At 51.9% G+C, this 13,116-nt stretch overlaps 1 pseudogene; it reads right to left on the bottom strand.

The window, feature by feature from the left end:
* Window positions 1–10,700: 10,700 nt before the first annotated feature.
* LOC108285480 lies at window positions 10,701–11,969 on the bottom strand (annotated as a pseudogene).
* Between the last annotated feature and the right edge of the window lie 1,147 nt (window positions 11,970–13,116).

Raw genomic sequence — 13,116 nt, 5'->3', positions numbered from 1 at the left:
TCCTGAGCTGCCCTTGCTGGGCTGGGTGGGGTGAGGCTGGGCCTTGAGTTCCCCTGAGAGCTGTGGGAAGACCTGGTGCCTGGGACCAGCAAGCAGGAGTCTTGCTCCACTGCAAGGCTTTTGGCTCCAGAAGCATCCTCAGCCCGGCGCTCAGCCCGGAGGAAACCCCTGCACAGCAGGCCTCATTGTGTTGCAGGATTTCCCGTTTCCTGACCGCCTAACCTATTTATGGGCCACAATGGTTGCTTCCCCAGGGACCCCTACTATACTCAGGCCCACTCTCAGGAGGCTTGTGGACTCAGCCCACTGGACAGGTCCAGCCTGGGCTCGGCCCGGGGGGGGGATGGTCAATGGATGTCACCTCATGTGGTAATTCCATCAGTAGATAGAACCTGCCAGGGCACACGGTTGAGGATTCTGAGGCTCTGTCTGGGCTCAACAGGAAAGAGTGTGATGGTCCATCAGCCTCGACCATGTGTGTGCAAGAAAGGGGGCGGTGGGCGGTGTGAACTCACAGCCGCTGGCTTACATGGTGACAGGTATTCTCTCTCTGCGCTGGCACTAAATCCCTTTCTTTCCTTGTTTTTGAGACAGAGTCTCGCCCTGTCACCCAGGCTGCAGTGCAGTGGTGCGATCGCGGCTCACTGCAACCTCCACCTCCCAGGTTCAAACCATTCTCCTGCCTCGGCCTCCTGAGTAGTTGGGACTACAGGCATGCACCACCACACTTGGCTACTTTTTGTATTTTTAGTAGAGACAGGGTGTCGCCCTGTAGGCCAGACTGGTCTCGAACTCCTGACCTCAAGTGATCCACCCACCTCAGCTTCCCAAAATGCTGGGATTATAGGTGTGAGCCACCACACCCAGCCTAATTTTTGTATTGTTAAGTAGTGACACAGTTTCACTGTGTTGGCCAGGCTTGTCTCAACTCTTGGCCTTAAGTGATCCACTCGCTTCAGCCTCCCAAAGTGCTGGCATTACTGGCTTGAGCCACAGCACCCAGCCAAAATTCCTTTCTAATCTCATCTCCTGCCCCTCTTCCATATCTCTGCTCTCCAGCCACATGTGCCATCTCTTCCTGCATGTGCCCTGCCTCTCCAGGCCTTAGGGCCTTTGCTTAAGCTGCCCCTTTTCCTAATCTGTCCTTCCCCTCATCCTCGGCAATTACAGCAGACAGCTTGATCTAACGCAGCTGGCAACTTTCAAATGAGCAATTCCTTTTTTTTTTTTGAAACAGAGTCTCGCTCTGTCTCCCAGGCTGGAGTGCAATGGTGCAATTGCAGCTCACTGCAACCTCCGCCTCCCAGGTTTGATTCTCCTGCCTCAGCCTCCCAAGTAGCTGGGATTACAGGCAACCCGCCACCATGCCCAGCTATTTTTGTATTTTTAGTAGGGACAGGGTTTTGCCATCTTGGCCAGGCTGGTCTCGACCTCCTGACCTCATGATCCACCCTCCTCAGCCTCCCAAAGTGCTGGGATTACAGGCGTCAGCCACTGCGCCTGGCCTTTTATTTTATTTTATTTATTTATTTTTTTTGAGACGGAGTTTCACTCTTGTTACCCAGGCTGGAGTGCAATGGCATGATCTCGGCTCACCGCAACCTCCGCCTCCTGGGTTCAGGCAATTCTCCTGCCTCAGCCTCCTGAGTAGCTGGGATTGCAGGCACTCGCCACCATGCCCAGCTGATTTTTTGTATTTTTAGTAGAGACGGGGTTTCACCATGTTGACCAGGATGGTCTCGATCTCTTGACCTTGTGATCCACCCACCTCGGCCTCCCAAAGTGCTGGGATTACAGGCGTTAGCCACTGTGTCCGGCCTTTTTTTTTTTTTTTAAGGCTAGTCAGGAGAAGCAGTGAGGGTAGAGAAGGAAGAAAGAAATCTGCTCCAGGTTGTGATCAATTAGTAGTAAACTTGGACCAGTCAACTGGGCTATTCCTACTGAACCTTCAAGACCCCAATTCAAATGTCACCTTTTCTGGGAGGCTTTTCTGTGCCCCCAAGATTGGGCCGCACTCCCACCCAGCTCTGATGTACATTCAGTGGGAGAGGTTGCCAAGCTGACGGGCATCGAGCCCCCCAGAAGCAGAGCCAGAGATGGGAATTCTTGTGCAGGAGTTTTATTGAGATTTCAAGAAACCTGTGAGGGTAAGAAGCGGGACAGGGCAGGGCTGGACCAAGATGTGGTTTTGGAAGAAATGCTGCCCCAGCCTGATCTGAAGGGGAGCTTCAGGGCACGAATGGCACCAAAAAGGCTGTGAAATCCAGAGGCAAGGGGACTGGGCTGCTCCACACTCCCACCCCACACCCCCACCCAACCCAAGCTGCCGGCCGTCAATCATCACTCGTAACCTCCCAGGCAGGGCCGGTAGCGTGGCTCCCATCAGCCAAATGTGTCCTCTGGAGAGCTTCAAGCTCCTGGCAGCTCACAGCTGCAGCAGCGGAGGGAAGGGGGCACCAGCCCAGGGAGCTGGGGGCAGTGTCCATGTACCCGCCCAGAGTAACTCCCCAGGGCAGGTAGGGTGTCTGCAGAGCTCAGACTGGGCACCAGAAAGCACATAGTTTAGCATCTGATGAGCTAAGCTGAGTCCAGGGGCAGCAACAGCTTCAGGGCTGCTATTGAAACCACCTTTGCAAAATTATGGCTAAGACACTGGAAGAGATCTAACATAACTGACTCCGTCTTGCTTCTAACCTCCAAGCTGTCCTTGTTCATTCCTGGGCATAGGCTGAACTAGCTTTGGGAGAAAATTAGTCCCTAACTTATAGCTTAAAGACAGTAACAGCCCGTTCCCAAGGCAGACCTTCTTGCCTGGGGACTAGATTGCCTTTGTAGGACTAACATTAGCCACAGGATTAGAAAGTATGGTTTAGGAGTCATGCTGCTGGAGGCTACGAGATTCTGACCCTCCCTAAACTGCTTCTAAGATATTGAGATATTCTGCAGACCCTGCACTTGATGGATCAGCGGGCCCCACCCAGATCAATAAACTGGCTCATCTGATCTGTGGCCCCCACCCAGGAACTGACTCAGCACAAGAAGGCAGCTTGGACTCCCTATGATTTCATCCCTGACCAATCAGCTCTCCTGGCTTGTTGGCTTCCCCCCACCCACCGAGTTATCCTTAAAAACTCTGCTCCCTGAGTGCTCCCGGGAGACTGATTTGATTAATAATAAAACTCTGGTCTCCTGCATAGCTGGCTTTGAGTGAATTACTCTTTCTCTATTGCAATTCCCCTGTCTTGAACCAGCTCTGTCTAGCGAGTGGGCAAGGTAAACCCCTTGGGTGGTTACAGTATTTGCTGACTCTGTGGCTGGTGGAGGCCACCTCCCACCCCAGTACCTTCCCAGCAAGCCTGGGGCCTCATCTTGTGGCTGCGTCCCATCCCCCCAGCCCTTGGTTGTGCTGGCCAGCCTGGCTGGGTGTCCAGCAGGCTCTCGGAAGGCTGTGGGCCTCTGGGCAGGTGTTCTGATTCTGGACCTCTCCCCAGGCACCTTCCATTCCTCTCTCTGCCTTAGGCATCATCCCTACACAAGTCACCTCTAGACTGGCACAGAGCTCCCAAAACCCCTCCTCCTGGAAGCCTCCCAGACTGGCCTGGCCAAGGGACTGCTCAGCTCTGTTCCCCACCCCAGTGACAGCTTTAGGGTTTATACCATAGAAGACTATGCGTATGCAGGAGCCTCAATATTAGAAGTTTCAAAATAGTTTAAAAGGCATTTTTCTGGGTCACCCATTTTTATAACCATACACTACAAAGGTAGATAGACCTGCGGTGGCCAAGCGAGGTGGTGAGGCCGGCCCACCTGGGGCGTGCTGGCCCGTGAGGCTGGTGTCAGGCGGGGGCAGCAAGCGCCCAGCACCCTCTGACACCATCCGTGTGGTGCTGGCCAGTTGTTATATGGGCTTGCATGGGTAATGGCTGCGAAGAGGCCATATGGCCCCGGGCAGATACGGATCACTGGCTTAAGCATTGCCTTATTTGTTTGTTTGTTTGTTTAGTCCCCACCCACCGTCAGCATTGCCTTTTGATGTTTACTGTGCCCATTTGAAGTTTAGGTCTGTAAAATTCAGAAATATGTTTCTTTTCTTTTCTTTCTTTTTTTTTTTTTTTTGAGACGGAGTCTGGCTCTGTCCCCCAGACTGGAGTGCAATGTCGTGATCTCAGCTCACCACAACCTCCACCTCCTGGGTTCAAGCGATTTCCCTGTCTCAGCCTCCCGAGTAGGTGGGATTACAGGCACCTACCATCATGCCTGGCTAAATTTTTTTTTTTTTTTTTGAGACGGAGTTTCGCTCTTGTTACCCAGGCTGGAGTGCAATGGCGCGATCTCGGCTCACTGCAACCTCCGCCTCCTGGGTTCAGGCAATTCTCCTGCCTCAGCCTCCTGAGTAGCTGGGACTACAGGCACACGCCACCATGCCCAGTTAATTTTTTGTAGTTTTAGTAGAGACGGGGTTTCACCATGTTGACCGGGATGGTCTCGATCTCTTGACCTCGTGATCCACCCGCCTCGGCCTCCCAAAGTGCTGGGATTACAGGCGTGAGCCACCGCGCCTGGCCCTTTTTTTGCTTTTTTAATAGAGACAGGGTTCCACCATGTTGGCCAGGGTGATCTCGAACTCCTGACCTCGAGTGATCCACCCACCTCAGCCTCCCAAAATGCTGGGATTACCATGCCTGGCCCAGAAATATGTTTCATCATGGAAATAAAGACTAAATGATGACAGATCTAGTCTTTAGGAGCCCATTTCATACCTCCGGCCCTGGGCCAGACCCTGGCCCTTAGCACATATCAAGAAGCAAATGGACGGTGGCTGGGTACTGTGGCTCACGCTTGTAATCCCAGCACTTTGAGAGGCCAAGGAGGGTGGATCATGAGGTCAGGAGTTCAAGAGCAGCTTGGCCAATTTGGTGAAACCCCATCTCTACTACAAATACAAAAAATTAACTGGGCTTGGTGGCATGAGCTTGTAGTCCCAGCTGCTCAGGAGGCTGAGGCAGGAGAATTGCTTGAACCTGGGAGGCAGAGGTTGCAGTGAGCCGAGATTGCACCACTACGCTCTAGCCTGGGTGACAGAGCAAGACTCCGTCTCAAAAAAAAAAAAAAAAACGTGGCTGGACGGATGAGTGAGTGGGTGGGTGGGTGGATTCACAGGTGAGTAGATGGATGAATGGGTGGATGTGAATGAATGGATAAGTGCCTGCTTTACGAATAAAGAAACTGAGGTTCTAAGAGATAGTGTCGCTTGCTCTAGGTCGCAAGCAGGTGGCAGAACCAGGATTCCAATTTAGTTCTGTGGGGTCCAGAGCTGAAATGAATCAGCATAATGAACCAGTCCAGTCCTTTCTTGTCCTTAGGGTACCCGCAATCCCACCACATAAACCCTAACCTGTGGGATGTACCGGGACGGAGAGAAGAGGAGGACAAACCTCTGGGGCAGGGGAGTGGTGGACTGGACTCAGGGAAAGGCGATAATGGGTAGGGTGCCACTGCTCTTGCCACCTCCTGCGAACCCAGCATCTCTCCACCACCCGTGGTGCTGCGGTGGTCTCCAGCCCGACCCACCAAGGGGCTGGCTTCAGGCGCCTAGGTTTACACGATAGAAGATGGTGTATGCAGGAGCCTCGATATTAGAAGTTTCAAAATAGTCTAAAAGAGTTTTTCTGGGTCACCCATTTTTACAACCATACACCACAAAGGTAGGTGGACCTGCTGTGGCTATGCGAGGTGGTGAGGCCGGCCCACCTGGGGCGTGCTGGCCTGTGGGGCCAGTGTCAGGCAAGGGCACTGATGCCCCAGCAGTCCCCTGACACCCTCCGTGTGGCACCAGTTGGATGTTATAGGCTTGCTGTTGAGAGGCTGCAAGCCCCTGGGTAAATATACATTATTAGCTGTGGTGTTTATTTATTATTTTATTTTTTGAGTCAGAGTCTGTCGTCAGGCTGGAGTGCAATAGCATGATCTCCGCTCACTGCAACCTCCGACTCCCAGGTTCAAGCGATTCTCCTGCCTCAGCCTCCCGAGTAGCTGGGACTACAGGTGCCCACCAACAGGCCCAGCTAATTTTGTATTTTTAGTAGAGATGGGTTTCACCATGTTGGCCAGGATGGTCTCAATCTCTTGACCTGGTGATCCGCCCTCCTCGGCTTCCCGAAGTGCTGGGATTACAGGCGTGAGCCACCGAGCCCGGCCAGCCGACGTATTTATACTGGGAGGTGGGGGCGGATACGGGGGCTGGGGAAAGACTGGGTCCCTCTGAGCAGCCTGTGGATTCCATGAATCTGAACAGGGATCCATGCCCAGGAATGGAGGGAACAGGGAGGGATGTCCAGAAACCTTGACTTCTCCAGCAGCTGAGCACCCCTCCTGCCCCGCCCCATTTGAGGAGGGCAGGGAAACGGTGGTGGGGCTTGGGGACGGCGGAGGAGAGAGAGGAAGGGGTGTGTGTCTGTGCTGACAGCCCCTCCAGAAGCCTATCTGTTTGGGAGAAGGAAGAGAGAAAAACAGCCCATTCCTGGACCACCAGGCAGGGGGCTGGAGCCCCAGCTCTGGCCGGATGTGCTTTGCAACCTTAAGCACTAGGCCTTGGGCCTCGGGCTCCCCAAATGAATGATAAGGGGTTGGACCAGGTGGCCTGATGGGATTCCTTGGCCTGGGACAACCTACTGAACATCCCTGAGTCAAGGAAGGGTTTCAGGTCCTACAGGCAAGGGAGAAGCAGCTATCTGCCCAGGGGACAGGAACTGAGGCCCAGAGCCTGGAGGGAGGACGAGGTGACCAGGCCTCGGTGTGACCTGGGGCAGCAGCTCAAGGTTGGGGGAGACGCCCTGAAGTCAGGCAGACCTGGGCTCTGGTCTCAAGTCAGCCACTTGCCAGCCGCCAGCCACTTTACAGCCCTGAGCCTCAGGCTCCCCACGTGGGATGCGGGGACAACAGCAGCACCTGCCTCAAGAGTTGCTATGAGCTCAATTGGTAGCCAGGGGACTGGGACGTGTTCCTGCCCTTTCCACCTTGGCTACTCTGTGACACATCAGCCCTAGGGAAGCAGGGCCAGTGCCACCTCACATGCGGGGGGCAAAACTGAGGCACCAGGGTGACTCAGGCTGGCTTCTTTCCCCAACTATACACTCTGCTTCTCACCAGCACCCACGACTACAGGTGACAGCCACGCTCCCCCCATGTCCTCACATGCACCTGGGCTACCTCAGTGGCAGCCATGCGTGCACGTGCACACTCACGCACACACTCACACATGCACACACACACGCCACACTCAAATACACACATGCATATACACACATGCACACACACGCCCACACTCAAATACACACATGCACACACACACGCACACTCAAATACATGCAGTCACACATGCATACTCACACTCACACACACGCACTAACACGCACACCCACAAACACACGCAGTCACAAATACACACATGCACACTCAAATACATGCACTCACACTCAAACACACATACACACATGCACACTCACACTCAAATGCACTCACACATGCATACTCACACTCGAACACATGCACGTGCACTCACACACACATACACACTCAAATACACATGCGCACTCAAACACACACCCACATGCATACTCACACTCACACACTCAAACACGCATGCACACACACCCAAATACATGCACACTTACTTGAACACATGCAACACATTCAAACACACTTGACCACACATGCACACTCACACTCGAACATATGCACACTCACACAAATGCCCGCACTCACTTGAACACACAGGTAACACACACACTCGAACACACAGGCACACTCAAACTCATGCACACTTACACTCAAACACCTGCATGCTCAAACACACATGCACACTCACACTCAAATGCACACTCGAGTGCACACATACACACGCAAACACACACACACACTCGACCACAATACACAAACATGCTCATATATGCACACTCATACTTTAACAGTCACACCCATGCACTCACACAACTGCACACAAACACTACATTGCACGTGCACACACGCACATACAAACATGCTCACATAGGCACACATTCTCTAACATACAGTCACACATGCACACACAATCATACACTCACACACTTCACACACACACTCCCAAATACACATTCACTCACATACACAAACGCGCATTCACTCACACACTCACATGCACACACATTCATACACAGTCACACAAACTCTCAAACACACACATACACACACATTCACACTCTCTCACACATACACTCATACACACACACACCCTCACGCACCTCTGCCCCGCCCACAGGCGCCTGGGGTTGGGCAGCACTAAGGGTGGAAGTTGGGAGCAGAGCATGGTTTTTCCAGCTGCTGGGATCCTTCTGCCTGAAAGGGAGGGAGGAAGAAATGGAGGCAGCAGCAGGACGGGGAAGGGTGGGGGTATGGTGACGTCGGGGAGGTGGCACTGACTGGCTGTTCCGTGGAAGGATCACTTTTTCCCTGGAAACACTCCGCAGGCTCCAGCCCTCCACCCCTGTCCTCCAGCTGCCTTTTCCTGCCTTTCCTGGAACAAAGGCTGGGGGTGGGGAGGAGGAGGCCCTAGGGCCCACCTGAACATGGACACTCAGTGATGTCGCCAGCCAGTCTTGGGCTACAGAGCCCGCTCCCTGCCCCATCATTGAGTCCAGGCCACTAAACACAACTCTGCCTTACTCAGGGAAACTGAGGCCCAGAGCAGAAAATCTACCTTCCCCCACCGTGAACCCAGAGAAATAGCATGCAGCCCACGCCCTTTGAGAGGCCATTGTGGTCAGTCCCTGCCTCAGGTAAGGCCACGGCTCCTAGGAGGAGGCCCCTTCCCTAATGGGCCTGTTCTACTGTTTTTTATTTTTGTAGAGACAGGGTCTCATTATGTTGCTCAGGCTGGTCTCAAACTTATGGGCATAAACAATCCTCCTGCCTCAACCTCCCAAAGTGCTGGGATTGCAGGCGTGAGCCGCCGCAGGCAGCCCATGCTCTGCTGTTTTTGTTTTGTTTTGTTTTTTTGACACTGAGCTTCCTCTTGTTGCCCAGGCTGGAGTATAATGGCACAGTCTTGGCTCACCACAACCTCTGCCTCCTAGGTTTAAGCGATTCTCCTACCTCAGCCTCCTGAGTAGCTGGGATTACAGGCATGCGCCACCATGCCCAGTTAATTTTTGTATTTTTCAGTAGCGACGGGGTTTCTCCATGTTGGTCAGGCTGGTCTTCAACTCTCGACCTCATGTGATCTGCTCACCGGCCTCCCAAAGTGCTGGGATTACAGGCATGAGCCACCTCGCCCAGCCAATGCGCTGCTGTTTAATCAAGAAGTTCCTGTTGTGTCCAACCAGGTCCCCTGGCTGTGGCTCATCCCCACTTTCTCCTCTGGGAGTTGGGAAACAGACCCGCACCAGGCCTGTCCTGACTGCCCTCCCTGGCCTTCAGCCTGGGCCGTGTGTCCAGGGCAGGCAGTGGGAGAACGGGGGAGAAGGCCCCTGCCTTGTGCTCCGCCTGGCTCCAGCCTAGGCTTTCTCATCCCTTCTTCCTGTCCCTCCCGTCCTGCTTCCTCTAGCTCCTTTGTGCTCTGCCTTCTCCCTATTGCTTTCTCCTTCTCTTGCCCTCCTCTTTCTATGAATCTTACTTTTTTTTTTTTTTTTTGCAAGGTAATTTCTATTTTTACTTCTTTAAAAAATGGGCATTCATATTTAACATATATGTACATCTTAAAACTTCACCCGGGCCACTCTGGGCACACTGTCCATGGGTTAGCCCTGCTCTGCAAGGAGCAGTAAAAAACAAAATGCCGGGCACTGTGCCTCACGCCTGCAATCCCAGCACTTTGGGAGGCTGAGGTGGGCGGATCACCTGAGGTCAGGAGTTCAAGACTAACCTGGCCAACATGGCAAACACCCATGTCTACGAAAAATACAAAAATTAATTAGCTGGGCATGGTGGCATGCGCCTATAATCCCAGCTACTTGGGAGGCTGATGCAGGAGAATTGCTTGAACCTAGGAGGTGGAGGTTGCAGTGAGCCAAGATCGCGCCACTGCACTCCAGCCTGGGTGACAGAGCGAGAGCCAAACAAACAAAACCTCCAACTTAATGAAAAGAAGATATTCAATGACAAACCAGCAGCAGAAACTGCTTATTATCTGCTAATCAGTTCACGAAGTCATACCTATATCAAACAAGCACTAAAGAGAAGAAATAGATTTAACTAAAGTGACAAGCATAATTATAAATAAATACCAGATTACCAGATTTTAAACAAGAATCTGTAAAAGTTTTACTACTTAAAGATTTTCACTCAGAGAAGAAAAAATGTGGCTGGGCGAGGTGGCTCACGCTTGTAATCCCAGCCCTTTGGGAGGCCAAGCCAAGTGGAGTTAGAGGTCAGGAGTTAGAGACCAGCCTGGCCAACATGGTGAAACCCCGCCTCTATTAAAAATACAAAAAATTAGCCAGACGTGGTGGTGGATGCCTGTGATCCCAGCTACTCAGGAGGCTGAGGCAGGAGAATCGCTTGAACCAGGGAGGTGAAAATTTCAGTGACCTGAGATCGTACCATTTCACTCCAGCCTGGGCATCAAGAGGAAAACTCCATCTCAAAAAAAAAAAGAAAGAAAGAAAAGAAAAAATACGTAGTAACAGCAAGCTTTCAGGATGGTGAGTTGACAGACACATTTTCTCTTAAAGGACACTTATCTAGCATTCAGTAACATTTCTGGATGAAGCATCAAGTTGCTGTTGCACATTTTTAAAGACTGGTCCAGCAGTGCGTCCTCTAATTTTAATTCCTCCTTTTCATTTAACGTATTGGTAGGAGCATCATTACATGGATTGTCTAGAATGTCTCTGTTTAATCCATTTGACTCCTCCTTTTGATCCTCATCAGTATTAACCTCTTCAACTGCCTGTGTCCTGGGTGTATTCATTAACATATAATTTCCTAGGGTATTACTCAGCAGCTTTGCCTGCCTTCTTTCTTTCTTTCTTTTTTTTTTGGAGACAGAGTCTTGCTCCATCGCCCAGGCTGGAGTGCAGTGGCTTGATCTCGGCTCACTGCAACCTCCGCCTCCCTGCCTAAGCAGGGAGGTTCAAACGATTCTCCTGCCACAGCCTCCTGAGTAGCTGGGATTACAGGCACACGTTGCCACACCCAGCTTTGTTTTTTTTGTTTTTTGTTTGCATTTTAGAATAGACGGGGCTTCACCATGTTGGCCAGGCTGGTCTCGAACTCTTGAGCTTAGGCAATCTGCCCTCCTCAGCCTCCCAAGTGCTAGGAGTATAGGCGTGAGCCGCAGCGCCTGGCCTTGCCTGCGTTCTTTCTAAGGCCAGTTGTTTCTTCTCTCAATTTGTTTTTGTTATTGTTGTTGCTCTTCTGTTAGGCTTCTACTTGACTCAGAAGCAAAAAAAAAGGACTTGATGTAACTGCTACTGAATTCGATCCGTTTCTGACAAACTCATCTGAAATGATGAGTCTCCACAACTTCATTATTATTGCTAACAAAATCTTCAGGCAAAATAGGAAGATGAAGTCGAATTTGTTTTAAACAAGTCTGGACTTCCTTTTTATTTCCCAGGCATTCAACTCTGTCAGTAAAATCTTCAAACTGCAGTTTAGGGAATCGCTCGTGTGCCCATCCTCCATGTGTCTGATTAGCGTCTTCAAATCTTCAGCCTCATGACCTTTACCTTTGAATTTTGCCTTATCAAATGCATGCCTTAAGGCTGGAAGTCCTCTCTCTGAAATTAATCTCTGAGCATCCAGCTTGGGTATATTTCTTTCAGCTGTTCTCTCTGGAGGTGCAGGCACAGGTGCTCCACTTCCTGACAATTCGTCAGGCTCAGCTCCTTCACCATCTTGTCTCTGGAGAGGCTGGAGGTGGGAAAGGAGGAAAGTTTCATCTTCTCATCATCAGGTAGGTCAGTCATGCCGCTCTCCTGTGTTTCCAGCATCTTTTCCTCTCATACAGAAAGCAGGGGCCACAGCACGGACCTCTGGGGTTCTCACTTTCACTTTGCTTTGTCTTTTTTTTTTTTTTTTTTTTTTTTTTTTTTTGTTTGCTTTGTCTTTTTTTTTTTTTTTTTTTTTTTTTTTTTTTGGGGGTTGTTTTTTTTTTTTTTTTTTTTTTTGAGACAGTCTCACTCTGTCGCCCAGGCTGGAGTGCAATGGCACAATCTCAGCTCACTGCAACCCCCACCTCCCAAGTTCAAACGATTCTCCTGCCTCAGCCTCCCAAGTAGCTGGGATTACAGGCACGTGCCACAAATTCCCAGCTAAGTTTTGTATTTTTAGTAGAGACGGGGTTTCGCCATGTTGGTTGGGCTGGTCTCCAACCCCTGACTTTGTGATCTGCCTGTCTTGGCTTCCCAAAGTGCTGGGATTCCAGGTGTGAGCCACCGCGCCCGGCCTCCCTCTTGCTTTCTTGCTCTCTTCTCTCTCTCCCTCTCTCTCTCCTGTCTTCCATCTCCCCTTACTTTTCCTCCCACCCTCATCCTGCTCTCTCTCCCAAGCTCTCCAGCACTCCTAGCCTCATACCCATCATGTGGGCATCTCCCTAACTTGTTCCAGCAGCTCCTCAGACTGCCCCCAGTCACCCTGCTCCTCCTCAAGTGCTCCTGGCCTCATTGGTGGCTCCTCCACCCACCTCCATTGCTCAAGTCAAAACCCAGGGCTCATCCTGAGCTGATCAGCTCACTCTACCCTCGGGCCCATTACTGGCCAGGCCCGTCTACCTCCTCACCTTCCCCAGGGCCCCGCTGGCTCCTCTTCCTGCCTCTGCTCCTGGCTCCCATCTTCCCCAAAAACCTCCCCTTAAGGGCCTAAATGGTATCTTGGGTGAGGGCCCAGTGCTTTCCGGATAAAATCCCTGCTCTGGAGCAAGACCTGTTGGCTCCTCCCCTCCCAGCCAAGCAGCACCGTCACCACTTCCGCGCATCTGCGACACGCCTGTCTGCACGTGCTGCCCGCTCCACCTGGAAAGCCTTGTCCCCCTGTTCCCGCACATCACAGGCGCACATTCTCTCCCAGGCCACTCGGCTGACCAGGAGCTCCCTCTCTCACAGCCCCTGGGTTGTCCCCCTGTGCTCCCGTTTCCTGCCT

The sequence above is a fragment of the Cebus imitator genome, unplaced genomic scaffold (assembly GCF_001604975.1).
Source record: "Cebus imitator isolate Cc_AM_T3 unplaced genomic scaffold, Cebus_imitator-1.0 Scaffold297, whole genome shotgun sequence".
In the NCBI taxonomy this organism is placed as follows: Eukaryota; Metazoa; Chordata; class Mammalia; order Primates; family Cebidae; genus Cebus; species Cebus imitator.
The sequence above is the reverse complement of the archived record's forward strand: the minus strand, read 5'-3'. Positions and strand labels throughout refer to the sequence as shown.